This window comes from Ranitomeya imitator, chromosome 1 (assembly GCF_032444005.1).
Source record: "Ranitomeya imitator isolate aRanImi1 chromosome 1, aRanImi1.pri, whole genome shotgun sequence".
In the NCBI taxonomy this organism is placed as follows: domain Eukaryota; kingdom Metazoa; phylum Chordata; class Amphibia; order Anura; family Dendrobatidae; genus Ranitomeya; species Ranitomeya imitator.
In genome coordinates, this window is record NC_091282.1 from 497,561,855 (window position 1) to 497,580,054 (window position 18,200).

An 18,200-nucleotide genomic window follows, 5' to 3' on the forward strand; every position below is an offset into this window, starting at 1 on the left:
ACCCTACTACAAGAAGTAGTAATGGCAGAAACTATATCAGTATTTAAAAAAAGGCTGGATGCTTCCCTCACAACAAAAGGCAATGTGATTTATAAATAATCTAGAGAATGTATATCTGGTGGGGAAATCTTTATTAATAATAATAATCTTTATTTTTATATAGCGCTAACATATTCCGCAGCGCTTTACATTTTGCACACATTATCATCACTGTCCCCGATGGGGCTCACAATCTAAATTCCCTATCAGTATGTCTTTGGAATGTGGGAGGAAACCGGAGTGCCCGGAGGAAACCCACGCAAACACGGAGAGAACATACAAACTCTTTGCAGATGTTGTCCTTGGTGGGGCTTGAACCCAGGACTCCAGCGCTGCAAGGCTGCTGTGCTAACCACTGCGCCACCATGCCTTTTTCAACCTGTATAACTATGTAACTATGGAAAGAGAAGTTCTCAATATTTCTCTGAATGATTCTTCCTTATAATCCAAAGTGTATTCATTTTTACAAAGCTTTTGGTGTCTTTAAAATGCCTCTTTATGCCTGACCTGCCAAATATTCTTGTAAAATTCACCTTTGAAATGACAGATGAAAATCTGTTTGTATAAATATGTCTATAATTTTAAATATATCTACTGTAATTTACTTGTCACTCCCTTCATAATCTTTAAAAGAAATGATTCATAGGCGAGAAGATTTTTAATAGCTAGAAACTATGCAGTCAATCTCTTAATGCATGATTATGAGCCATAAATCCTCTACAAGGCAACTAATAATTAGAACTGATTCCTAAATGGATGTTAATAAAATAGTAATTGGTAAAAAATTACTTTTAGCTTTAGGGTGGCATTGATGGCATAGGATTACTAATCATTGTCAACTTGTGCGCCAAGCGCTACTACATTTTTGACTATGATGAATGCAATAGACAAAGTCAAACAGGTGGACACAGGTTCAGTATGTCTGAGAGCCACCTCCCTAGGTCTCCTTATTGTCATTAATTGTTTGTTACATCTAAAGTATTGAAATCACCTATTAACTGTCTCTGCAGGTTAATAGCGTTATCCCTGGTGACAGGTTCCCTTTAATGGGTATGTGTTCTACACGTGAAAAACATGCCCTAGCATGATGTATAGAAACTTCTGGCCCAAATGTTAACTGATGATAACCCATTGTTGCATAATCAGTGCTTAGAGTTTATCACAATTACTGAGTTTTCGTTAAGGTACCGTCACATTAAGCGACGCTGCAGCGATATAGACAACGATGCCGATCGCTGCAGCGTCGCTGTGTGGTCGCTGGAGAGCTGTCACACAGACAGCTCTCCAGCGACCAACGATCCCAAAGTCCCCGGGTAACCAGGGTAAACATCGGGTTACTAAGCGCAGGGCCGCGCTTAGTAACCCGATGCTTACCCTGGTTACCAGGGTAAAAGTAAAAAAAAACAAACACTACATACTTACCTTCTGCTGTCTGTCCCCAGCGCTCTGCTTCTCTGCACTCCTCCTGCACTGGCTGTGAGCACAGCGGCTGGAAAGCAGAGCGGTGACGTCACCGCTCTGCTTTCCGGCTGACCGACGCTCACAGCCAGTGCAGGAGGAGTGCAGAGAAGCAGAGCGCCGGGGACAGACAGCGGTAGGTAAGTATGTAGTGTTTGTTTTTTTTACTTTTACTCTGGTAACCAGGGTAAACATCGGGTTACTAAGCGCGGCCCTGCGCTTAGTAACCCGATGTTTACCCTGGTTACCAGTAAAGACATCGCTGGATCGGTGTCACACACGCCGATCCAGCGATGTCTGCAGGGAGTCCAGCGACGAAATAAAGTTCTGGACTTTCCTCAGCGACCAACGATCTCCCAGCAGGGGCCTGATCGTTGGTCGCTGTCACACATAACAATTTCCTTAACGATATCGTTGCTACGTCACAAAAAGCAACGATATCGTTAACGATATCGTTATGTGTGAAGGTACCTTTAGTTCAACGGGATTGAGATAGTTTCCGAACAAAGGACCCAAAATCTCAATGTTTTGTTCAATGTGCCACTAATTTATCACTTTTGTCTTGTGAAAAAAATGCTGTTCATCACCAAATTGCTCCTTAATATGTAGACGTCATTCTTTATTAGTGCATGTGATCTTAGGCAAAATTCTGAATGAGACCATTCCCTTGGATAAAAAGAACCCCACATATGAATGGTCTCAGGATTAGAAAAGAGCAAATTTGTTGGGGTCCCTTCTTATTTGACAAGCTATAGCGCTTACCGAATAAGCTGCAGAGGGAACCCGGATACCTGGATCGCTCCGGCTGATCAGTTCGGCGCTGCAGCTGCATGTTGGTGGCGGTGTCACAGTCAAAACAGATGCATACAGAGCACAACAAACAGGTTCTGCATGCATGTGTTGTGACTGTAAAACAGCCGCCAACATGCAACTGCAGAGCAGAACAACTGATCAGCCGGTGCGCTCCATGTATCCGGGTTCCCTCTGCAGCTTATTCGGTAAGCGCTATAGCTTGCCAAATAAGGAGGGACCCGAACAGATTCGCTCATCTCTACTCAGGATGCTTTACTATTGGCTATTATGGACTCATGGTAGCGCTCAACTGGTCTTTTTCACACAATCAGTCTAACGGATGTCTCAAACAGTCTGAAAAGGGCTTCATAAGAGCAAATATCTTTAATCCAGTCCTCTGCAGTATAAACCCTGTACTTGCTGCAGAATTTCAGTCTGTCCTTGTCATTAAGCCAACCTCCAAATGTCTCCACCTCACTGTGCATGCAGATGCACTGACACCGCCTACCACCATTCCCGAGTAAGCTCTGCAAAAGTGTTGACCTGATCCCATAGCCGATTCTTCTTTGGCAAATGGTCGTGGCACCTGCTGGACTTTCTTGGGATCCCTGAACTCTGAAGTTCTGCTCAGCTTTGAAAGCTACTGTATGTTTGGCCTATTAGAGCTTGTTGCCCACAACAGTAGCTGAAGCCTTGTTTTTCTTTCCAATCTATTGCTCAGTAGACCATCAGTGGTAGATGTTATTGCAAGTACCCATTTAAGTTATTATTTCTGTTATAGAAGTGGACAAGTTTTGTTTTAAGAAAATACTTAAAAAATAAAAAATACTTTATCTAAAAAACTAATTAAAGCTGCCAAAAAGGAAACAGAGAAGCACATTGCTAAGGAGAGTAAAACTAATCCCAAACTGTTCTTCAACTATATCAATAGTAAAAGAATAAAAACTGAAAATGTAGGCCCCTTAAAAAATAGTGAGGAAAGAATGGTTGTAGATGACAAGGAAAAAGCTAACATATTTAACACCTTCTTCTCCACGGTATTCACGGTGGAAAATGAAATGCTAGGTGAAATCCCAAGAAACAATGAAAACCCTATATTAAGGGTCACCAATCTAACCCAAGAAGAGGTGCGAAACCGGCTAAATAAGATTAAAATAGATAAATCTCCGGGTCCGGATGGCATACACCCACGAGTACTAAGAGAACTAAGTAATGTAATAGATAAACCATTATTTCTTATTTTTAGGGACTCTATAGCGACAGGGTCTGTTCCGCAGGACTGGCGCATAGCAAATGTGGTGCCAATATTCCAATATTCAAAAAGGGCTCTAAAAGTGAACCTGGAAATTATAGGCCAGTAAGTCTAACCTCTATTGTTGGTAAAATATTTGAAGGGTTTCTGAGGGATGTTATTCTGGATTATCTCAATGAGAATAACTGTTTAACTCCATATCAGCATGGGTTTATGAGAAATCGCTCCTGTCAAACCAATCTAATCAGTTTTGATGAAGAGGTAAGCTATAGGCTGGACCACGGTGAGTCATTGGACGTGGTCTATCTCGATTTTTCCAAAGCGTTTGATACCGTGCCGCACAAGAGGTTGGTACACAAAATGAGAATGCTTGGTCTGGGGGAAAATGTGTGTAAATGGGTTAGTAACTGGCTTAGTGATAGAAAGCAGAGGGTGGTTATAAATGGTATAGTCTCTAACTGGGTCGCTGTGACCAGTGGGGTACCGCAGGGGTCAGTATTGGGACCTGTTCTCTTCAACATATTCATTAATGATCTGGTAGAAGGTTTACACAGTAAAATATCGATATTTGCAGATGATACAAAACTATGTAAATCAGTTAATACAAGAGAAGATAGTATTCTGCTACAGATGGATCTGGATAAGTTGGAAACTTGGGCTGAAAGGTGGCAGATGAGGTTTAACAATGATAAATGTAAGGTTATACACATGGGAAGAAGGAATCAATATCACCATTACACACTGAATGGGAAACCACTGGGTAAATCTGACAGGGAGAAGGACTTGGGGATCCTAGTTAATGATAAACTTACCTGGAGCAGCCAGTGCCAGGCAGCAGCTGCCAAGGCAAACAGGATCATGGGGTGCATTAAAAGAGGTCTGGATACACATGATGAGAGCATTATACTGCCTCTGTACAAATCCCTAGTTAGACCGCACATGGAGTACTGTGTCCAGTTTTGGGCACCGGTGCTCAGGAAGGATATAATGGAACTAGAGAGAGTACAAAGGAGGGCAACAAAATTAATAAAGGGGATGGGAGAACTACAATACCCAGATAGATTAGCGAAATTAGGATTATTTAGTCTAGAAAAAAGACGACTGAGGGGCAATCTAATAACCATGTATAAGTATATAAGGGGACAATACAAATATCTCGCTGAGGATCTGTTTATACCAAGGAAGGTGACGGGCACAAGGGGGCATTCTTTGCGTCTGGAGGAGAGAAGGTTTTTCCACCAACATAGAAGAGGATTCTTTACTGTTAGGGCAGTGAGAATCTGGAATTGCTTGCCTGAGGAGGTGGTGATGGCAAACTCAGTCGAGGGGTTCAAGAGAGGCCTGGATGTCTTCCTGGAGCAGAACAATATTGTATCATACAATTATTAGGTTCTGTAGAAGGACGTAGATCTGGGGATTAATTATGATGGAATATAGGCTGAACTGGATGGACAAATGTCTTTTTTCGGCCTTACTAACTATGTTACTATGTAACTATGTAAAATATAACATGGTTAGAAATACTCTCCAGCAAGCGCTATACAAAAGTGTCAATGAAGAAATGGTCCCAATTCCGGCTAAAATTCATAGTAATCAGACATCTCTTAGCAGCTAAGATAATTTTGAGGTATTCTGTTTTCCCAATATCCAGAACATTTTCATCATGAAATTTATAGGCTGCAATTGTTGAAAAACACATAAGCAATTACTTAGCATTCAATCCTTTCTAATTTTACATCTAGGCTATAGTAATCTGATAGACCAACTGTGGGCACTAGACAGTCCGAGTGCAAGTACTTACTCCACAGTAGCTGAGGTTTAGCCTTTGTAAAAAGTCTGTGATGTTACCAGACCTAAATCATGGCAAATTCTGCAAACATTCATCTGGCTACCTTTAATATTGATGCTTATTCCAGAAAGGCATGGATTACTTCTATTGGGCATCAATAAGGCAAATTTGCATGCCATCCTGCATTAGAAACCCAAGTTTAACTTCAAAATCCAGAGTAGAAATGCTTATTACAAATCCTACCTGTCTAAATATACTCTTAGGCATCATTCAGACGTCAGTTTTTCACTTATGTGGTCTATCCTTGGTTTTCATTATAGTCTATGGGGCTGATCACATGTCCGTGTAATTTTGTGGACTAAGTAGTCTGCAAAAAATCCCGGCTACATGCCTATTTGTATCTGAGTTACAGAATAAAATTTCCCATACAAGTCAATAGGCCCATGAAAATCACTGACTGCACACAAATGACATCTCTATGCCGCCCATGTGCTGTCCGTGATTAACAACACAATATATAACAGAGGCATTGCAATTTATTTTTTATTTATTTATTTCTCCACATGTAAAAATTACTGATAAAACATTAATGGTGAAAACTGACCCATGGACTAAACACTGATGAAAAACACTGAGGTCAATAGGTGTAACAATTATGTAGATATTATGGAACCTGATTGCATAGGATAAGAACGAATCTGATACTGAAATTGTGGCAAAATAAACTGTATTAAGAAGCAAGGTGTACAACATAAACGACTGGTGCTTATAAGTAATGAAAATGTCCAGCAACTATGTTATATGAAGCAGAGTGCGACTGGTGCTTATAAGTAATGAAAATGTCCAGCAACTATGTTATATGAAGCAGAGTGTGACCGGTGCTTATAAGTAATGAAAATGTCCAGCAACTATGTTATACGAAGCAGAGTGTGACCGGTGCTTATAAGTAATGAAAATGTCCAGCAACTATGTTATATGAAGGAGAGTGCGACCGGTGCTTATAAGTAATGAAAATGTCCAGCAACTATGTTATATGAAGCAGAGTGCGACCGCTGCTTATAAGTAATGAAAATGTCCAGCAACTATGTTATATGAAGCAGAGTGTGACCGGTGCTTATAAGTAATGAAAATGTCCAGCAACTATGTTATATGAAGCAGAGTGCGACCGCTGCTTATAAGTAATGAAAATGTCCAGCAACTATGTTATATGAAGCAGAGTGTGACCGGTGCTTATAAGTAGTGTTGAGCATTCCGATACCGCAAGTATCGGGTATCGGCCGATACTTGCGGTATCGGAATTCCGATACCGAATTCCGATACTTCCCGCGTATCGGATACCGGAATCGGAAGTTCCCGAAATTCAAACAGCACGCAGCAGCCAATGAGGAATGAATTGAAGTGTGGGCATATCCTGTTTAGCATGGTGGGCATGTAACTACTGGCAAGGCTGTGATTGGATGCTGAAATGATGTCACTCAGCACTATAAAAAAACGCTGCCGCCATTTTGCGCTCACTCTGCTGTGATTTCAGTTAGGGACTGGATGCTGTGTTCTAACTGAGGGCCAGTTGAGATAGCTGATTGCTTTATTTTCCTTTCCAAAGGCTAATTTAGCAAAACGCTGTGTGTTCTTCACTGTTCACCTTGCTCTTGCCTTGCAGCGCTGTTTTAACAGCGTTCTGCAAGGTCTCTCTGTGTGTGTGTGTGTGTGTGTGTGTGCAGCTCACTCTGTAGTCTGTGTGCAGCCATATACCCGGTTGTATTCAGCTCAGGGGGGGTTCACACTGCCTCACACAGTTGTCCTTTTTTGCTCATAGTGCAGCCTGCTGCACATTTTTTTGTCAAATTTCCTATTAGTGTTTTTCCACCCGTCTCCAGCTAAATTGTGGAAAAACACTACATAGGATAACCTAGAGGGGGGTTTTTGGGCCTTGCAGCGCCGTTTACGGCTGTCTGCACGGTCTCGGTGTGAGCGCAGCTCGCCCTGTAGTCTGTGTGCAGCCATAGCCGGTTGGATTCAGCTCAGGGTTCGTTACTGCCTCATACCTTGAAAAAAATTTTCCTTTTTTTCAAATAGAGCAGCCTGTTTAAAATTTAAAAAAAAATTTCCTATTAGTGTTTTTCCACCCGTCTCCAGCTAAATAGTGGAAAAACACTACATAGGATAACCTAGAGGGGGGTTTTTGGGCCTTGCAGCGCCGTTTACGGCTGTCTGCACGGTCTCGGTGTGAGCGCAGCTCGCCCTGTAGTCTGTGTGCAGCCATAGCCGGTTGGATTCAGCTCAGGGTTCGTTACTGCCTCATACCTTGAAAAAATTTTTCCTTTTTTTCAAATAGAGCAGCCTGTTTAAAATTTAAAAAAAAATTTCCTATTAGTGTTTTTCCACCCGTCTCCAGCTAAATAGTGGAAAAACACTACATAGGATAACCTAGAGGAGGGTTTTTGGGCCTTGCAGCGCCGTTTACGGCTGTCTGCACGGTCCCCGTGTGAGTTAAACTTGCTCTGTAGTCCGATTTGCAGAAAAAAAAAAAAGTAAAGTTCACCAAACACCACTTAACACTTGTGTAGGCCACATTTGAAAAATAATAAAGTTTAGTCCACACTTTACAACATTAGTGTTTCTTACACCTGTTAGGAGGAGCATTTCAGGAATAAGCACACTAAGGCCTTAGTACTTTTCTGCTTATCTTTATCTGTCAACCAAGATGAAGAGGGCAGGGAGTAAGGCACGTGGGCGTGGGCGTGGGCGCGGAGCAGGGAGAGGACGTGGTGATTCTGTGCCTGCTGCGGCCACCGGTGACTCGTCGTCACTCAGTTTCAGCAGGGAACAGTCCTTCATGCGCAGCTTTGTCGGAGAGCGCCGTGCACCGCTGCTGCGTGAAGATCAAATTGAAGCCGTTGTCGGGTGGATGGCAGCTAACGCCTCGGCATCGACTTCAGTTAGTGCCACATCCTCTCAGGCACAGAGCACTGGAGAGCAGCCATCTGTCTCTTCACCACCTGCCAAATTGGCCAGGCAGTCAGAGAGCCCAGGACAGGAGCCGTCTCTACTTCTGTTCTCTGAATCTCTTGGCTTGGAAACAGGGGGCCAGCCAATCAGCATTGGAGAAATGGAAGAAGAGGCAGTGTGCAGTGATGCCCAACAGCTTTGTCTCTCTGACTCTGAAGAGGCTGGTGGGCCAGTGCCTGCGGTGACCACAGCGCAGTACGCATCTGATGATGAAACTCAGGTGCCGCTTTCTGGTGCGTACTGTGCTGCCGAGACTACCCAGGAGGAGCAGTTGGTGGCAGAGGGTAGTGGAGATGATGAGGTCCTTGACCCATCGTGGCGTGAGGAACAGGAAGGTGGTGGGAGCAGCTCAGAGGAAGAGATTCCCCTTACGGGTCAAAGAGGGAGAGGGAGGGGGAAGACTGCGGAGCCTGTAGCCTCCATTTTTGCACCCGTTAGGAGCCTGTCTCTTTCCAAAGCCAAAAAGGGCGCTCACAAGACTTGCAGTGCCTGGTCCTTTTTTGACACAGTTGCAGATGACATTTGTTTTGTCAAATGCAAGCTGTGTCATCAGAAAGTCAAAAGAGGTAAAAGTGTCAGCAACCTCAATACCACAAATATGTGGAAACATGTGCGGACCAGGCACGCGGTGGAGTTACAGAAACACAGTGAAGACGTAGGCCAACCAACAGCGGCAGCTACCACCTCTTCATCTCGTGTTGCCTCTTCCTCCACTGTTGTCCAGAGACCTAGTGTAATTCCACCCACAGCACCACCTTCCCAGTCATCCTCACACTCCCAGTCTACTCTACAGCCATCGGTAGTACAGGCATGGGAGAAAAGGCGGGCATTCTCGGCCAACCACCCCCGAGCACAGGCTCTGAATGCAGGCATTGCCAAACTGTTGTCCCTGGAAATGCTCTCATTCAGGCTGGTGGAGACTGACAGCTTCCGTGACTTGATGGCATTGGCAGTCCCACAGTACAAGGTGCCCAGCCGCTTTTACTTCAGCAGGCAAGCTGTCCCTGCCCTGCACAGGCATGTTGAGGGAAACATAAAACATGCGCTACTGAACGCCGTCAGTAGCAAGGTCCACCTCACCACCGATGCGTGGACCAGTCAGCATGGACAGGGGCGATACGTTTCCCTCACTGCCCATTGGGTTAATGTTGTTGAGCCAGGTACAGATCGTGCGAGTGGCGCAGGACGTGTCCTGCCCACTCCAAGGATTGCAGGAATCCAGTCTGTACGCATTGACTCCTCCTCATACACAAGTTCCTCAGAATCATCTCTGCAGGAGCCGTCACCGTCCACCTCCCGTGAACGTTTACCTATGACCGACATGAGCACAGCTGTGGCCAAACGTCAGCAGGCCGTCTTGAAACTAGTTTCATTGGTGAATCGAAGCCACACAGCGCAGGAGCTCTGGAATGCCATCAAGCAGGAGAGCGATGTGTGGTTACTGCCAGTGAATCTCCAGCCAGGCATGGTAGTGTGTGACAATGGCCGAAATCTGGTGGCAGCTTTGGCCCTTGGCAACCTCACTCACATCCCATGTCTGGCACATGTGCTCAATTTGGTTGTGCAGAGTTTTCTGAGGGACTATCCGGATCTTGATGCACTGCTGCACAAGGTCCGCCTAGAGTGTGCTCACTTGCGGCGTTCCAGCTTGGCAAGATCCCGCATTGCTGCTCTGCAGCGCCGATTCCGCCTTCCGGAACACCGCATCATATGTGACCTACCTACCAGGTGGAATTCCACGGTACATATGTTGGAGCGGTTGTGTGAGCAGCAGCAAGCAGTTATGGAGTACCAGCTGCATCAGGCGCAAAGAAGTCGCAGTCAGCGCCGATCAGACTTCACAACCACAGAGTGGGCCACTATGAAGGACGTCTGCCAGGTTTTGCGTCCTTTTGATTATTCCACGCGGATGGCAAGTGCAGATGATGCACTAGTCAGCATGACTGTCCCCCTTATCTGCCTGCTTCAGCAAACTTTGCAAGGGTTAAGGGATGATGTGGTGGAAGAGGTGGAGGATGAGGAGTCACCTTTTCCATCAGCTTCTGGAGAGTCAGCGCCACGTGGTTCCTCACAAAGGGGTACGCAGGGGCCAATTTGTGAGGAGGATGAGGAGGAGTCAATGGAGGAGGAAGAGCTCCGTCCAGAGGAGGGAGCGACACAATTGTCCAGTGGTCAGTGTGTACAGCGAGGGTGGGGTGATGACGAGCGGGCAGAGATCATGTCTCAAGCAGGGGACAGCGTTTCTGGGCCAGTTGGCAGTCTGCAGCACATGGTGGATTTCATGCTGCAGTGCCTGAGAAACGACCGCCGCATCGACCACATTCTCAACATGCCTGATTATTGGATGTTCACCCTCCTCAATCCTTGCTACCGGGACAACGTCCAAAACCTCATCCCAGCGTTGACCCGGGAGCGTAAAATGCGGGAGTACCACGACACACTGGTGAATTCCATCATCTTCTCCAGTCCAACTGAGAGGAGTGCTGCTAGTGCTTTACAAAGCAGCTCAGTGCGTCGAGGCAGTGGGGGAGGCTCTGCCCAAAGAGGGAGCAGAAGCAGTGCCTCTGCCCAAGGCAAGCCCAGTATGGCACAACTGTGGCAACCGCCCCAAATGTCTACACCATCACCGGCGGCTCCAGTCAGCAGGAGGCAACGGTTCCGTCAGATGGTGACAGACTACATGGCTTGCCCTCTTACTGTACTCCCAGACGGCTCTTCCCCGTTCAAGTTTTGGGTCTCTAAGCTGGATACATGGCCAGAGCTAAGCCAGTATGCATTGGAGGTGCTGGCTTGCCCTGCGGCTAGTGTCTTATCGAAACGTGTCTTTAGTGCCGCAGGTGGTGTACTAACAGACCGTCGCATGCGACTATCCTCCGATAACGTTGACCGGCTTACTTTCCTGAAAATGAACCAGGCCTGGATCTCGCAGGAATTTGCCACTCCTCTGCCTGATTAAGTAATTGGGTGTCATCCAGGTCTCCTGCTGTGTTCATCTTTCTACCACCTGAACTGCTATTCCTGGGCTCCAACACCGCCAGTTGCGGCTCAGAAGTGCAGGCTGCACAGTAAAAACATACGACCCAGTGTTATTGGGTTTCAGTAACGTCAGCTGATCCCCAGCTGTGTAGCCGGCAATGTGTCCTGCGACCGCCACGCTGGCACAACATCCTAAATGGAAGGGAACCTGTCCCCCCCCCCGTCGTTTGTTACTGAAAGAGCCACCTTGTGCAGCAGTAATGCTGCACAAGGAAAAGGTAGCTCTTTTAGTTTAGCTCCTTGCACACGCAGAACTTAACACTTATAAAATGTGTTCACTGATACCGTTATACTGTCCCGGAGCTGGGACTTTCCTTCGTAATGTGACGCAGCACAGCCGTCATTCCTAACCCCTTGCTGCCATGCGCTGCCTCCTCAGCGTTGTTTTAAGCTGTCACGGAGCCTGCGCTGTTCTGTTATCCCTTGGCCATGCCCTATTTGCGCTGCCTGTCTTCTGACATAATTTGGTGTCAGGCTGGCTGCGCCTGTGCGGCCGCGCTGCCCGAGATCCCGCCTTGCAGTGTCTTCTGATTGAATCACACTGCGGGCCTGGGATCCATGGGCATGCGCAGTGCATATCTTCCCCTTGGGCTCTCGCTCATCTCCCTCCGCCTTCTTTAGACTGTGCGCCGTCAGCTGATCCCTAATAGCATGCCACGGCCGTGACACCGCACAGTCTGAAGAAGAGGGAAAGAGGGGAGTGAGAGTCCAGGATATGCACTGTGCATGCCCATGGATCCAAGGCCCGCAGTGGGATTATGTTAGATGACACTGCGAGGTGGGATCTGGAGCAGCGTGGACGCACAGGCACTGACAGCCTGACACCAAATTATGTCAGAAGACAGGCAGCGCTAATTGGGCATGTCCAAGGGATAACAGAACAGCGCAGGCTCCGTGACAGCTTAAAACAACGCTGAGGAGGCAGCGCACGGCACCAAGGGGATAGGAATGACAGCTGTGCTGCGCCCCATTACGAAGGAAATTCGCACCTCCGGGACGGTTTTACGGTATAAGGGGACACATTTTTAGTGTTTACTTCTGTGTTTGCAAGGAGCATAATTAAAAGAGCAACCTTTTCCTTTTGCATCTTGCTGCACAAGATGGCTCTTTCAGCTACAAACGTCTTGGGGGGGGGGTTAAAGGTTCCCTTTCAACTTGCTCCAATCAGGCTTCGGCCTACACTCTGTTCCTCTGCTCCTCCTGCTGTCCCTGGGCTCTAACACCGCCAGTTGGTGCCTGGAAGTGCTGTCTGCACAGTCAACAGTCGCTCCTCTGTTATTGGGGTTCAGTAACGTCAGCTGATCCCCAGCTGTGTGTGCGGCAATACCTCCAATCTGCTCCTCCTGCTGTCCCTGGGCTCTAACACCGCCAGTTGGTGCCTGGAAGTGCTGTCTGCACAGTCAACAGTCCCTCCTCCATTATTGGGGTTCAGTAACGTCAGCTGATCCCCAGCTGTGTGTGCGGCAATTCCTCCAATCTGCTCCTCCTGCTCTCCCTGGGCTCTAACACCGCCAGTTGGTGCCTGGAAGTGCTGTCTGCACAGTCAACAGTCCCTCCTCTGTTATTGGGGTTCAGTAACGTCAGCTGATCCCCAGCTGTGTGTGCGGCAATTCCTCCAATCTGCTCCTCCTGCTCTCCCTGGGCTCTAACACCGCCAGTTGGTGCCTGGAAGTGCTGTCTGCACAGTCAACAGTCGCTCCTCTGTTATTGGGGTTCAGTAACGTCAGCTGATCCCCAGCTGTGTGTGCGGCAATTCCTCCAATCTGCTCCTCCTGCTCTCCCTGGGCTCTAACACCGCCAGTTGGTGCCTGGAAGTGCTGTCTGCACAGTCAACAGTCCCTCCTCTGTTATTGGGGTTCAGTAACGTCAGCTGATCCCCAGCTGTGTGTGCGGCAATTCCTCCAATCTGCTCCTCCTGCTCTCCCTGGGCTCTAACACCGCCAGTTGGTGCCTGGAAGTGCTGTCTGCACAGTCAACAGTCGCTCCTCTGTTATTGGGGTTCAGTAACGTCAGCTGATCCCCAGCTGTGTGTGCGGCAATTCCTCCAATCTGCTCCTCCTGCTCTCCCTGGGCTCTAACACCGCCAGTTGGTGCCTGGAAGTGCTGTCTGCACAGTCAACAGTCCCTCCTCTGTTATTGGGGTTCAGTAACGTCAGCTGATCCCCAGCTGTGTGTGCGGCAATTCCTCCAATCTGCTCCTCCTGCTCTCCCTGGGCTCTAACACCGCCAGTTGGTGCCTGGAAGTGCTGTCTTTACAGTCAACAGTCGCTCCTCTGTTATTGGGGTTCAGTAACGTCAGCTGATCACCAGCTGTGTATCCGGCAACGTGTCATGCGACCGCCACGCTGGCACAACTAAAATGTAAGGGGACCTGTCCCCCCCCCTAGGCGTTTGTTACTGAAAGAGCCACCTTGTGCAGCACTAATACTGCACAAGGAAAAGGTCGCTCTTGAAAGTATGCTCCTTGCAAACGCTGAAGTACACACTCATGTAATGTGTCCCCTCACACCGTCCAACCGTCCTGGAGGTGGGACTTTCCTTTGTAATGTGACGCAGCACAGCCGTCATTGCTACCCCCTTGGCACCGTGCGCTGGCTCCTTAGCGTTGTTTGATTCCGTCATGGACCCTGCGCTGTTATGTTATCCCTTGGCCATGCACAGTTTGCGCTGCCCGTCCTCTGACATCATTTGTTGTCATCCTGGCTGCGCCTGTGCGTCCACGCTGCCCGAAATCCCACCTCGCAGTGTTGTCTAATGTGATCCCACAGTGGGCCTGGTATCCATGGCCATGCGCAGTGCATATACTAGCCTCTCACTCCCCTTCTTCACGCTTCTTCAGACTAGGCGGCGTCAGCTGATCCCTTATAGCATGCCACGGCCGTGACGCCGCACAGTCTGAAGAAGCAGGAAGGAGGTGAGTGAGAGGCGATGATATGCACTGCGCATGCCCATGGATCCCTGGCCCGCAGTGGGATTACATTAGATGACACTGCAAGGTTGGATCTCGGGCAGCTTGGACGCACAGGCACTGCCAGCCTGACACCTAAATGATGTCAGAAGACGGGCACCGCTAACTGTGCATGGCCAAGGGATAACATTACAGCGCGGGCTCCGTGACAGAACCAAACAACGTTGAGGAGGTGGCGCACGGCACCAAGGGGGTTGGAATGACGGCTGTGCTGTGTCACATTACAAAGGAAAGTCCCACTTCCAGGACGGTTTGACGGTATGAGGGGACACATTATATGAGTGTGTACTTCAGCGTTTGCAAGGAGCATAATTTTAGGAGCCACCATTTTCCATGTGCAGTATTACTGCTGTACAAGATGGCTCTTTCAGCAACAAATGCCTGGGGGGGGGGGGGTTAAAGGTTCCCTTTCAACTTGCTCCACTGCAGGCTTCGGCCTACACTCTGCTCCTCTTTGATTCCCTGGGTTTCAACACTGTCAGTTGCCACCTGGAAGTGTTGTCTACACAGAAAAAAACACTAGCTTATGTGTCAGTGGGGTTCAGCACCGCCAGCTGTTCCCCTGCTGTGTAGTCGGCAACGTGTCCAGCACAAGCCACGCTGGCACAACAGACCAAAAGCTGCCACCAGTGCAGGCTTCGGCCTACACTCTGCTCCTCTCCTCCCCCTGCTGACCCTGGGCTATGACACCGCCAGTTGTAGCCTGGAAGTGCTAGCTGCACAGAGAAAAACACCCGCCAATGTGTCAGTGGGGTTCAGCACCGCCAGCTGTTCCCCTGCTGTGTAGCCGGCAACGTGACCTGCAAACGCCACGCAGGCACATGAACTGAAATTGAAGGAAGCCTGCCCCCCACCCCCAGGTGTTTCTATGTATAACAGCCACCTTGTACAGCAGTAATGCTGCATTTGTACAAGGTGGCTGACTTTTTCTCCTTGCCCACGTGGAACTCAACACGTACAAAATGTGTCTCAGTAGAGACCATTACATTGTCCCTGAGGTGTGACTTTCCTTTTCAATGACACGCAGCACCCCCCTTGGTAGCGCTGCCCGTCTTCTGACATCATTGGTTGGCTGGCTGTGCCTGTGCGTCCGCCCTGCCCAACACAACGCCCCTCGTTGTCTCATTTATTTTGACAGCGAGGGTGTGATTGATGGGCATGTGCACTGCATATGTTCGCCTGTCTTAACTCATCTCCTTCCGCCTTCTTCAGACTGTGCGGCCTCATGGCCGCGGCATGCGATAAGGGATCAGCTGAGGCCGCACAGTCTGAAGCAGGTGTAAGGACATGAGTGAGCGGCGAACATATTTACTGCACAAGGCCATGAATTCCAGACCCGCAGTGTGAATTTTAGAAATCACACTGTGGGTGTGGGATTCATGGCCATCGCTAACCGCACCGGCCAACATGAAATGAGGTCAGAAGACGGGCAGCGCTCACAGGGCATTGCCAAGGGATAACACAAGAGCGCAGACTCCTGTACAGCAAATAACAACGCTCAGGAAGCAGCGCCCAGCACAAAGGCGTTATTTTTCGACACCTGTGCTGCGTGTCATTAAAAAGACAAGTCACGCCTCCACTACAGTTCTACTGTACACTGGGCTAAATTGTGTACGTGTTTTATTCAGCGTGTGCAATGAGAAAAATTCATAGAGTAACCATTGACTTGTGCAGCATTAATGCTGTACAAGGTGTGGCTCTTGTACTTTGTAACACCTGAGGGGGGGGTAAAGGTGACCTTTGAAATTGGTTCTACTAGGCTTCGGCCTTCACTCTGCTCCTCCTGCTGACCCTGGGCTCTAACACCGCCAGTTTGAGCCCGGACATGCTAGCTGCACAGAGAAAAACACCAGCCAATGTGTTAGTGGGGTTCAGCAGCGTCAGCTGTTCCCCTGCTGTGTAGCCGGCATCGTGTCCAGCACAAGTCACGCTGGCACAACAGACCAAAAGCTGCCACCAGTGCAGGCTTCGGCCTACACTCTGCTCCTCTCCTCCTCCTGCTGACCCTGGGCTCTAACACCGCCAGTTTTTGCCCGGACATGCTAGCTGCACAGAGAAAAACACCAGCCAATGTGTTAGTGGGGTTCAGCAGCGTCAGCTGTTCCCCTGTTGTGTAGCCGGCATCGTGTCCAGCACAAGCCACGCTGGCACAACAGACCAAAAGCTGCCACCAGTGCAGGCTTCAGCCTACACTCTGCTCCTCTCCTCCTCCTGCTGACCCTGGGCTCTAACACCGCCAGTTTTTGCCCGGACATGCTAGCTGTACAGAGAAAAACACCAGCCAATGTGTTAGTGGGGTTCAGCAACGCCAGCTGTTCCCCTGCTGTGTAGCCAGCAACGTGACCTGCAAACGCCACGCAGGCACCTGAACTGAAATTAAAGGGACCCTGGCCCCCACCCCCAGGTGTTTTTATGTATAACAGCCACCTTGTACAGCAGTAATGCTGCATTTGTACAAGGTGGCTGACTTTTTCTCCTTGCCCACGTGGAACTCAACACGTACAAAATGTGTCTCAGTAGAGTCCATTACATTGTCCCTGAGGTGTGACTTTCCTTTTTAATGACACGCAGCACCCCCCTTGGTAGCGCTGCCCGTCTTCTGACATCATTGGTTGGCTGCCTGTGCCTGTGCGTCCGCCCTGCCCAACACAACGCCCCTCGTTGTCTCATTTATTTTGACAGTGAGGGTGTGATTGATGGGCATGTGCACTGCATATGTTCGCCTGTCTTAACTCATCTCCTTCCGCCTTCTTCAGACTGTCCGGCCTCATGGCCGCGGCATGCGATAAGGGATCAGCTGAGGCCGCACAGTCTGAGGCAGGTGTAAGGACATGAGTGAGCGGCGAACATATTTACTGCACAAGGCCAGGAATTCCAGACCCGCAGTGTGAATTTTAGAAATCATTAAAAAGACAAGTCACGCCTCCAATACAGTTCTACTGTACAATGGGCAAAATTTTGAACGTCTTTCATTCTGCGTGTGCAATGAGCAAAACTTAAAGAGCAACCTTTCACTTGTGGAGCATTACTGCTGCACAAGGTGTGGCTCTTCTACATTGTAACACCTGAGGGTGGGTTAAAGGTGACCTTTGAAATTGGTTCAATTAGGCTGCGGCCTACACTCTGCTCCTCTCCTCCTCCTGCTAACCCTGGGCTCTAACACCGCCAGTTGGGGCCCGGACGTGCTAGCTGCACAGAGAAAAACACCAGCCAATGTGTTAGTGGGGTTCAGCACCGCCAGCTGTTCCCCTGCTGTGTAGCCGGCATCGTGTCCAGCACAAGCCACGCTGGCACAACAGACCAAAAGCTGCCACCAGTGCAGGCTTCGGCCTACACTCTGCTCCTCTCCTCCTCCTCCTGCTGACCCTGGGTTCTAACACCGCCAGTTGGGGCCCGGATGTGCTAGCTGCAAAGAGAAAAACACCCGCCAATGTGTTAGTGGGGTTCAGCACCGCCAGCTGTTCCCCTGCTGTGTAGCTGGCAATGTGACCTGCAAACGCCATGCAGGCACCTGAACTGAAATTAAAGGGACCCTGGCCCCCCCAAGGTGTTTCTATGTATAACAGCCACCTTGTACAGCAGTAATGCTGCATTTGTACAAGGTGGCTGACTTTTACTCCTTGCCCACGTGGAACTCAACACGTACAAAATGTGTCTCAGTAGAGACCATTACATTGTCCCTGAGGTGTGACTTTCCTTTTTAATGACACGCAGCACCCCCTTTGGTAGCGCTGCCCGTCTTCTGACATCATTGGTTGGCTGGCTGTGCCTGTGCGTCCGCCCTGCCCAACACAACGCCCCTCGTTGTCTCATTTATTTTGACAGCGAGGGTGTGATTGATGGGCATGTGCACTGCA